Source organism: Callorhinus ursinus, unplaced genomic scaffold (assembly GCF_003265705.2).
Source record: "Callorhinus ursinus isolate GAN/ISIS: 27379988/994484 unplaced genomic scaffold, GSC_fseal_2.0 scaffold18, whole genome shotgun sequence".
NCBI lineage: Eukaryota > Metazoa > Chordata > Mammalia > Carnivora > Otariidae > Callorhinus > Callorhinus ursinus.
This window is the reverse complement of record NW_027397080.1, coordinates 1,028,859-1,039,420: the sequence shown is the minus strand read 5'-3', so window position 1 is coordinate 1,039,420 and position 10,562 is coordinate 1,028,859. Positions and strand designations below refer to the sequence as shown.

General features: G+C 41.7%; 1 protein-coding gene across 2 annotated transcripts in view; it reads left to right on the top strand.

The window, feature by feature from the left end:
- Positions 1 to 10,562, top strand: part of NASP (nuclear autoantigenic sperm protein) — a 41,633-nt gene that overhangs the window by 12,294 nt on the left and 18,777 nt on the right. The window lies entirely within an intron of this gene.

Sequence of the window (10,562 nt, the reverse complement as noted above, 5' to 3'; positions counted from 1 at the left end):
TTTTCTTGTTTCTTTTTTTTTTTTTAAAGATTTTATTTATTTATTTGAGAGAGAGAATGAGAGATAGAGAGCACGAGAAGGAAGAGGGTCAGAGGGAGAAGCAGACTCCCCGCTGAGCAGGGAGCTCCATGCGGGACTCGATCCCGGGACTTCAGGATCATGACCTGAGCTGAAGGCAGTCGCTTAACCAACTGAGCCACCCAGGTGCCCTGATTTTCTTGTTTCTAATTTTATCTACTTCAAACTGTCTTTTATACTACAATTAGAGTATATAAAAAATAAATGTGATCATGTTACACCTTCAGTGACTCACATCAGAATAAAAATTTAAAGCCTTAGGTGGCCTTAAAACAGAATAATATGGCTCCTGTACACACCCATCCAGCCTTGCTCCTTGTTACATCTTCTGATGGAATGCGGGACAAGGAAAGTTAGAAAGATAAAGTCCAGTTCTTGGAATTTACATTACAGCTTAAGGAAGTGTTCTCCAAAATAGGGAAGAATTAAGCTTTAGTAATGATACAGAGATTGACACTATGACAGTTGCATTATTTATGATTTATTTTTAAGCATGATTTCTTTTAATTTTAATTGTTTTTTAAAGATTTTATTTCTTTGACAGAAAGAGAGCACACAGCAGGGGGAGTGGCAGGCAGAGGGGGAGGGAGAAGTGGGCTTTCCACTGAGCAGGGAGCCTGATGCAGGGCTCTATCCCAGGACCCCTGGGATTATGACCTGAGCCGAAGGCAGATGCTTAACTGACTCAGCCACCCAGGCGCCCCTAAACATTAGGATTTTTCTTTTCTTTTCCTTTCCTTTCTTTTTTTTTCTTTTCTTTCATTTTATTTATTCGATAGCAAGACAGCGAGAGAGGGAACACAAGCAGGGGGGAGTAGGAGAGGGAGAAGCAGGCTTCCCACCTAGCAGAGAGCCCAGTGTGGAACTTGATCCCAGGACTCTGGAATCATGACCTGAGTCGAGGGCAGACGCTTAACGACTGAGCCTCCCAGGCACCCCAGGATTTTTAAAAATGAGATAAAATTGACAGTAGTTTCAGGTGTGCAACATAATGATCCAATATTTGTATATACTGCTAAATGATAGCCACAATAAGTTTAGGTAAGACTTTTTTTCTAGTTTCAGCTACCTCTTACAAAATGGACAATGTGGGCACCTGGGTGGCTCAGTTGTTAAGCGTCTGCCGTTGGCTTAGGTCATGATCCCAGAGTCCCGGGATCAAGCCCCACATCGGGCTCCCTGCTCGCAGGAAGCCTGCTTCTCCCTCTCCCACTCCCCCTGCTTGTGTTCCTGCTCTCCTTCTCTCTCTCTGTCAAATAAATAAAATCTTTAAAAAAAAAAACAAAATGGACAATGTGTTTAAAGATTTCTGCTTAGAAATGGTGAATTGAAGGTGATAATGCAAGGATAAACAAATAGCAAGAGAATAGCAGAATTGACACATATTTATAGCTTGTACTCCTAGCTCTTTGTTAAACACATTAGGAGGTTAAAAACAATGGTTGTCAGTAGTAAACCCACTAGCAGATGTCTGAAAATAATCTGTTCAAGATAAAGTTTTTAAGATTTTATTTATTAGAGTGAGAGCACAATCGGGGAACAGTAGAAGGAGAGGGAGAAACAGGCTCCCCGCCATACAGGGAGCCCAATGTGGGGCTCGGTCCCAGGACCCTGGGATCATGACCTGAGCTGAAGGCAGACGCCCCAGTTTTTTGTTTTTATTTTTATTTTTTTTAATTTTATTTATTTTTTAAAGATTTTATTTATTCGAGAGAGAGAATGAGAGATAGCACGAGAGGGAAGAGGGTCAGAGGGAGAAGCAGACTCCCTGCTGAGCAGGGAGCCTGATGTGGGACTCGATCCCGGGACTACAGGATCATGACCTGAGCTGAAGGCAGTTGCTTAACCAACTGAGTCACCCAGGCACCCCAATGGAGAAAGCTTTTTAAAAACTAGTTATTTAGAAATGTTTCCATATGTGATTTTATTGCTAAAATATTTATGTTAATAACTTTGGGAATGCTTGTTTTTGCTTCTAAAATCTTTAAAACACATATTAAAGATTTTATTTATTTATTTGACATTGGGAGAGACAGCAAGAGAGGGAACACAAGCAGGCGGTGTGGGGGAGGGAGAAGAAGACTCCCTGCTGACCAGGGAGCCTGATGCTGGGCTCTATCCCAGGACCCTGAGATCATGACCTGAGCCAAAGGCAGACGTTTAATGACTGAGCCACCCAGGCACCCCTAAAACACCTATAACTTGATTCACTTTTCAGTTTGTACTAAAAAGAAATGTGTAGCTGTCCACTAGAATACGTACACAGCAATGTTCACATCAGCTGTCATAATTGCCAAAAACTAGAAATGAACCAAATGTTCATTAAAGTTCAAAAAAAAACAGATTAAAAAATAAAATGTTTTACATTTGCCCTCATTTACCATTGTCAATGCTTCTTATTTATGTAGATCCAAATTCTACCTGGTATTACTTTCTTTGTGCCTAGATTTCCTTTTTTTTTTTTTTTTTTTTTAAGAATTTGTCAGAGCACAAGCAGCAGGGAGTCTGATGTGGGACTCCATCCCAGGTCCCTGGGGTCATGACCTGAGCCTAAGGCAGACACTTAACCGACTGAGCCACCTAGGTGTCTCTCTCTGCTTAGATTTCCTTTTTTTCTTAAAATTGCCTATTGGTGGTGAATCCTCTCTTTTATAGGAATGAAGAGGATTTATTTCTTGATTTGAAAGATTAACTTCATTAGCTATAGAATAGGTTGATAATTTCTTTTCTTTCGGTATTTTAAAAATACTGCTTTACTATCTTCTGACTTGCATTGTTTATAACAAGAAATTGGCTATCATTATTTGTTACTATGATTATATAAGTATCTTTTTCCTTTGCCTGATTTTATATCTTTTTTTTTTTTTTTAAGTAGGCTTCATGCCCAGCATGGGGCTTGAACTCACCACCCTGAGATCAAGAGTCACATGTTCTACTGACTGAGCCAGCCAGGCGCCCCTGTGGTTTTTTATCTATCACTGGTTTTCAGCAACTTGACAGTTAAATACTTTTGTGTATTTTTCTTCATGATTCTTTTGCTTGGGGTTTGTTGATTTTTGGATCTGTGGATTTATACTTCTCATCAAAATCGGCAAGGTTTCTGCCATCATTTGTTTTTAAAATTTATTATTATTTTTTAAATTTTGTGTGAGAGAGAGAGAGCGCACAAGGAAGCAGAGCAGCAAGGAGAGGGAGAGGGAGAAGCAGGCTCCCCGTGGAACAGAGAGCCTGACGTGGGGCTCCATCGCAGGACCCTGAGATTGTGACCTGAGCCGAAGGCAGACGTCTAACCGACTGAGCCACCCAGGCGCCCCTAAAATTTATTATTATTTTTATGGTGTTTTGTTTTTGCCATCATTTCATTTTTTTTTTTTTTTTTTAAGATTTTATTTATTAGAGAGAGCATGAGCAGGCAGGGAGAGGGGAGAAGCAGACTCTGCACTGAGCAGGGAGCCCGATGTGGGGCTCAATCCCAGGATGCTGGGATCATGACCTGAGCCGAAGGCAGACACTTAACACAGACAGACTGACCCACCCAGGTGCTCTTCTTATTTATTTATTTATTTATTAATTAAAGATTTTATTTATTTGACAGAGACACAGCAAGAGAGGAAACACAAGCAGGGCGAGAGGGAGAAGCAGGCTTCCCGCTGAGCAGGGAGCCCGATGCGGGGCTCGATCCCAGGACCCCGGGATCATGACCTGAGCTGAAGGCAGACGCTTAACGACTGAGCCACCCAGGCGCCCCTCATTTTTTTTTTTTTTTTAAAGATTTTATTTATTTGAGAGAGGGAGGGCATGAGCATGGGGAGGGGCAGAGGGAGAGGGAGAAGTGGACTCCCCACTGAGCAGAGAGCCCAATGTGGGGCCAGACCCCCGGACCTTCGGGACCACAACTTGAGCCCAGACGCTTAACCAGCTGAGCCACCCTGGCGCCTTTGCCATCATTTCTTTTTTTCTTTCTTTCTTTTTTTTTTTTAAAGATTTTATTTCAGAGAGAGAGCACAAGGGGAGTGGCAGGCAGAGGGAGAAGCAGGCTCCCCACCGAGCAGGGAGCCCGATATGGGGCTTGATCCCAGGACTCTGGAATCATGACCTGAGCCGAAGGCAGACGATTAACGACTGAGCCACCCAGGCGCCCCTGCCATCATTTCTTTAAATACTTTACTCCATTCCTTTAAATATTTCCTTTCCCACCTCTATCCCTTCAGGGACCCCAGTCCACATGTATGTTAGTCTGCTTAGTGTTTCAGACTCATGAAGTTCTATTTTAAAAAAGTTTATTGCCTGGGTGGCTCAGTAGGTTGAGCGTCTGCCTTTGGCTCAGGTCGTGTTCCCAAGGTCCTGGGATCGAGCCCCGCATTGGGCTCCCTGCTCTGCGGGGAGCCTGCTTCTCCCTCTCCCACTCCCTCTGCTTGTGTTCCCTCTCTCGCTGTGTCTCTCCCTGTCAAACAAATAAAACCTAAGAAAAAAAGTATTTTAGAGAGGAGGGGAAGGACAGTGGGAGAAGAAGAAGCTCAAGCAGACTCCACAGTGAGTGTGGAGCCCACCATGGGGCTCAGTCTCACGACCCTGAGATCATGACTTGAGCTGAAATCAAGAGAGATTTGTCAGTTACTTTACAGACAGAGCCACCCAGGCACCCCGAAGTTCTATTTATTTATTTATTTTTTAAGTCTCTGTTTCCATTTTGGAGTTTCCACTGCTGTCTTTAAATTTCTAGTAATTTTCGGGCACCTGGGTGGTTCAGTTGTTAAGCATCTCCCTTCGGCTCAGGTTAGCCCCGCATCGGGCTCCCTGCTCTGCGGGAAGCCTGCTTCTCCCTCTCCCACTCCCCCTGCTTGTGTTCCCTCTCTTGCTGTGTCTCTGTCAAAAAAAATTTTTTTTCTAGTAATTTTCTTCCGAGTCTGATTGATCCTATCAAGTGTATTTTTGTCTTCAGAAGTGTGATTTGAGTCTACTTTTTTTTTAAATACCTTTTATTTTTCTCATGCTCATGCTTTCCTTTACATTCTTGAACATGTGGACTACATTTAAAATAGTTGCCTTAATGTCCTTGTCTAATTTTATCATCTGTGTCCTTTCTGGGTCTGTTTCTATTGATTACCTTTTTCTCACTATGGATTTTAATTTCCTGCTTCTTTGTTTGCCTGATGATTTTTTACTTACATAACTTATCAGACATTGTGTGGTTTATTGCTGAGTGCAAAAATTGAATATATTTTGATGTTGGGATGCAGTTACTTGGAAATAGTTCAGTCCTTTTGAAGATTGCCTTTAAGTTTTGTTAGGCAGGCCTGGAGCTTAATTAACTCTGTTAGTAAACGGTACTTGCCATGTGGTACAGGTATTTCTACCCTGACAATTGGGAACGTGAGTTGTTTTAGACCCTTTGTGATCTCTGAAGATTGTTTCATCTTTGCTTTTCTAGTAACCCTTATGTAAGCCTCAGTAGTTTTCTCATGTAGAAGCTGATCAGTAGTTAGCCAAAGACTGAAGGGAACTTTCTGCAGATAATCTGGAGCTTGCTATCTCTTCTCCATTCTGTTCTGTAAATTCTAGCCACCTAGGCCTCCAAACCCCAGACTCTTGTCTCAATTTTATGAGACAGAGTCCTTTTGAGTTCCTCTGTGCTATGGACAAAATTCTCTAAGCAGTAAGTTGGGGACAGTTATGGTACTTACCTCATTTGTTTCCCTTCTGTCAGATCAGTGTCCTGTGCTACTAGCTGTTCTGTGTTGAAAACTAATGTTTTATGTTCTTGGCCATTTTTTTTTTTTAGTTGTTTGAGGTGGGAGGGTGAATCTGGTACCTGTTAACTTCCGTCATGGGTAATAGTGAAAGTTATATAGTACTGCACCTCACCCCTTATCTGTGTGGGGTATAAAACATCTTGTGTATTTTTGTTGCCAATGGAGTGCCCCAATATTTGTAGTGTGTATATACAGCATTTTTAGTGCTTATATTCTTTTTGTACATTTATGTTACCACCACATTGTGTGGTCTGTAGACTAGTATTGGTGGTTCGTAGACTAATAGTGGTTTGTGAACTGTTTGTTACTGGTCTACAAAGAGATAAGTATAAAAATTTGGAGTAAGCATTATTTAATAAAAATTCATCTGATGGGGTACCTGGCTGGCTCAGTTGGTGGAGCATGTGACTCTTGATCTTGGGGTTGTGAGTTCGAGCCCCATGTTGGGTGTAGGGATTACTAAAAAAAATATATATATATAAACAGCAAGGAGTGATTGTTTAAAAAAAAAATCTGTTGTACACTGGAAATAAAAAATCTGGTCCTTTTAACCACTGGTAATTTGAGAAGCTTGTGTTAGAATCTGGCCAAAATAACCCCTTAGTGAAGCTATTTGAACGTAACAGGCTATGACAGAAAGTGTTTGTAGGTAAGGATTGAAGGCCATCATTCGAGGTTTCTGGGCAGATTATGTGCTTTACCTGCAGCTAGAAGTACTGCCTTTTCTTTTTTTTTTTTTTTTAAAGATTTTTATTTATTTATTTGACAGAGACAGCGAGAGAGAACACAAGCAGGGGGAGTAGGAGAGGGAGAAATAGGCTTCCCGCTGACCAGGGAGCCCGATGGTAGGACTCAATCCCAGGACTCTAGGACCACGACCTGAGCTGAAGGCAGATGGATGCTTAATCACTGAGCCACCCCGGCACCCCTGAAGTGTACTGCCTTTTAAATTGTGCTTCATCCCTGTGGCTCTAGCTATGAAGTCTCTGCTTATTTTCAACCCAGTTTTTTCCCCATTCTTCAGGGTTTTTCATCAAACTTGTTGACCAATATAATATTCACAAAAGGATTAGGAGTTCGAAGCAAAGATTTTGGATTCTGCTGAAAGTAACTGACAACTTTTTTTTTTTTTAAAGATTTTATTTATTTATTTATTTGACAGAGACACAGCAAGAGAGGGAACACAAGCAGAGGGAGAGGGAGAAGGCTCCCCACGGAGCAGGGATCCCGATGCGGGGCTTGATCCCAGGACCCAGGGATCATGACCTGAGCTGAAGGCAGACGCTTAACGACTGAGCTTACCCAGGCGCCCCATAACTGACAACTTTAAAAAGAATACATTTTTGTCTTTAAAGCATGTTCTGGGACTGAGACTCCAATATAGTTAATCCTCACCTGTCATTTAATTGCTTCTGCCTTTCTCTGTGTTTCTAAACAAGCTGTCCCCTCTTTTTTTTTTTTAAGTTTATTTATTTTTTTTAGTGATCTCTACACCCAAGGTGGGGCTTGAACTCACAACCCCCGAGATCAAGAGTCCCTTGCTCTACCGACTGAGCCAGACAGATGCCCCCTGTCCCCTCTGCTTTTTTAACTGTATGGTTGGAGACTGTCTGTCTCCAGTGCACACAGTAGGTACTAAAATTAAAATGTCTATTAGATTTAATATTTATTGAATTGAATAAGGTATTTTTTCATTGATCATTTGTTTTTGTCCATATTGCATGTGTTACTCATCTCTTTTCATAAATTTGTTATAGCTAAACAAGAAGAAAGCCCAGTTGTGGAAAACTAATAGACTCCATTCTATTTGTGTTGTTTTTAACCTTGTGGAGAGTTTTCAGTAATTGTCCACATAAGGAGAGCCCTTTTATCTTCTATAGCTTCTATTCTCATACTTCTAGCTTTCTTGCAGTATGTATTCCAATTCTGAGTAATATTTGGTAGTAAAGTACCTGTAGTAAGGTTGCCTCTTTCCCCACTGTACTTTTCTCCATTTTACCAGTTTTTTTTTTTTTTTTTTTTTTTAAAGTAGGCTCTGTCCTCAGTGTGGAGCCCAATGCAGGGCCTGACCTCAAAACCCTGAGATCAAGACCTGAGCTGAACTCAAGAGTCAGACACTTAACCAGCTGGGCCACCCAGGCGCCCCTCTCTATTTCACCAGTTAACAGCATTCTCAAATCTCATTTGAGATCTGGAGTGCTTGGGGGCACGTTTACAAATAATATATGTCCTTATCTGGGTATTACCTTTGGGATATATGTGAAAAGTGATGAAAGGGCAGGTAAAAATGACAAGGATTTTTTTTTTTTTAAGGTTTTATTTATTTATTAGAGAGAGGGAGAGCACAAGCGGGAGGCGGAGGGAGAAGCAGACTCCTTGCCGAGCAGAGAGCCCCACTTGCGGCTCGATCCCTGGACCCTGGTATCATGATCCAAGCCGAAAGCAGATGCTTAACTGAGCCACCCAGGCGCCCTGTTTTTATTTATTTATTCATTCATTCAAAAAATTTTCTTTTTAGATTTTATTTCTTTATTTGACAGAGACACAGCGAGAGAGGGAACACAAGCAGGGGGAGTGGGAGAGGGAGAAGTAGGCTTCCCGTAGAGCAGGGAGCCTGATGGAGGGCTCGATCCCAGGACTCTGGGATCATGACCTGAGCCGAAGGCAGACGCTTAACAACTGAGCCACCCAGGCGCCCCCTGTTTTATTTATTTATATTTTTTAAAGATTTTATTTATTCATTTGAGAGAGAAAGAGAGCACGAGTAGGAGGCAGAGGGAGAAGCAGACTCCCCGCCAAGCAGAGAGCCCCTTAAAATGCCATGGATTTAAATGAATACTAAGTGCATGGGGTCAATCTATAGGGTTCCCATATAGTAACTTAAATCAACCATGTCTTTAAACCTATCTTAAGTACAACTGTATTGTAAAGAAATTGCAAATACAAGTGTGTTGTAAATTTTTCTCACTTTATTTACCAATTAAAAAAAATTTTTATGAAAGATTTGTTTATTTTATTTTATTTTTTTTTAAATTTTTTATTGTTATGTTAATCACCATATATTACATCATTAGTTTTTGGTGAAGATTTGTTTATTTTAGAGAAGGTGTGACTGAGGGGGAGAGGCAGAGGGAGAGAGAATCCCAAGCAGACTCCCTGATGAGCTTGGAGCCTGATGCAGGGCGATCCCATGACCCTGAGATCATGACCCTAGCCAAAATCAAGAGGTGGTGATGCTCAACCGACTGAGCCACCCAGGTGCCCCTAATGTTTTTGTGCATTATTATGAAACATGTTGGGGCGCCTGGGTGGCTCAGTTGTTAGGTGTCTGCCTTCAGCTCAGGTCATGATCCCGTAGTCCTGGGATCGAGCCCCGGCGTTGGGCTCCCTGCTCAGCGGGGAGCCTGCTTCTCCCTCTCCCTCACCCTGCCTGTGTTCTCTCTCCCTGTGTCTCTCTCTGTCAAATAAATAAATAAAACCTTTAAAAAAATTAACATTTTAAATTTATAGAAAAGTTGCAAAAATGATATAAAGAAGTGTTCTTCTGATTTTCCCTGGAGTCCCCATATTTGCTTTATAATTCGTTTTTGCATGACTGTAAGTATACATGACTCTAAGTCATATTAGATATAGCTTCGTTGCTTTCTGGCATGAAAGCCAAACTCACCTTTGTACTTGACCTGCCCCAGCTTAGAATCTATTATTTTTCAATGGAGGCTTGGTTACTTTTAGTGGGAAATGGAGTTTTAGAAGTATAGTCTGGGTGCCTAGGGATGGGGTACTCATTGCTACAGAGTTGGTCATTATTTCTAAATCTTTTCAGTAAACACAACTATGAAGTTTGTTTTTTTTTTTTTTTTTTTAAAGATTTTATTTATTTGAGAGAGAAAGAGTGAGAAAGCACCAACCAGGGGAGGGGCAGAGAAGCAGACTCCCTGCTGATCAGGGAGCCCGACCTGGGACTCAGTCCCAAGACGCTGGGATCATGACCCAAGCCGAAGGCAGACACTTAACCGACTGAGCCACCCAGGTGCCCCTGAAAATTTTTTTCAAGATTTTATTTATTCACTTGTCAGCACAAGCAGGGGGAGAGGGAGAAGCAGGGCCCTTGAGGAGCAGGGAGCCGGATGTGGGGCTAGATCCTAGGATCCCGGTACAATGACCTGAGCCAAAGGCAGATGCCCAACTGACTGAGCCACCCAGATGCCCTTGGAATGTTTTAAAGATGTTTATTAAAACTTTTCAAAAGTGGGGCGCCTGGGTGGCTCATTTGGTTTAGCATCTGCCTTCTGCTCAGGTCATGATCCCAGGGTCCTGGGACTGAGCCCTGCATCAGGCTCCCTGCTCAGCGGGGAGCCTGCTTCTCCCTCTCCCTCTGCCTGCCTGTCTGCCTACTTGTGATCTCTCTCGTCTGTCAAATAAATAAATAAAATCTTAAAAAAACAAAATCCTTTTCAAGAAAACTGAATGCTCTTGGACACTTTGCTTTTTTTTTTTTTTTAAAAGAACATAAACTTTATTTTGAGTTTAACAGAATGTGAGGTTTTTCAGGAATACATATGCTGCATTATAACAAATACTTTGCTGTTTTCCACCTGATTATAAACTCAAAGCTAGGATGTGACTGTTTTGTTCAGTGTAGTGTATCTCATGCCTAGCAAATAGGGCATTTATAACAGGTACTTGAATGAGTAAAGATTAAATTTGATTATATGTATTTTATATATATAT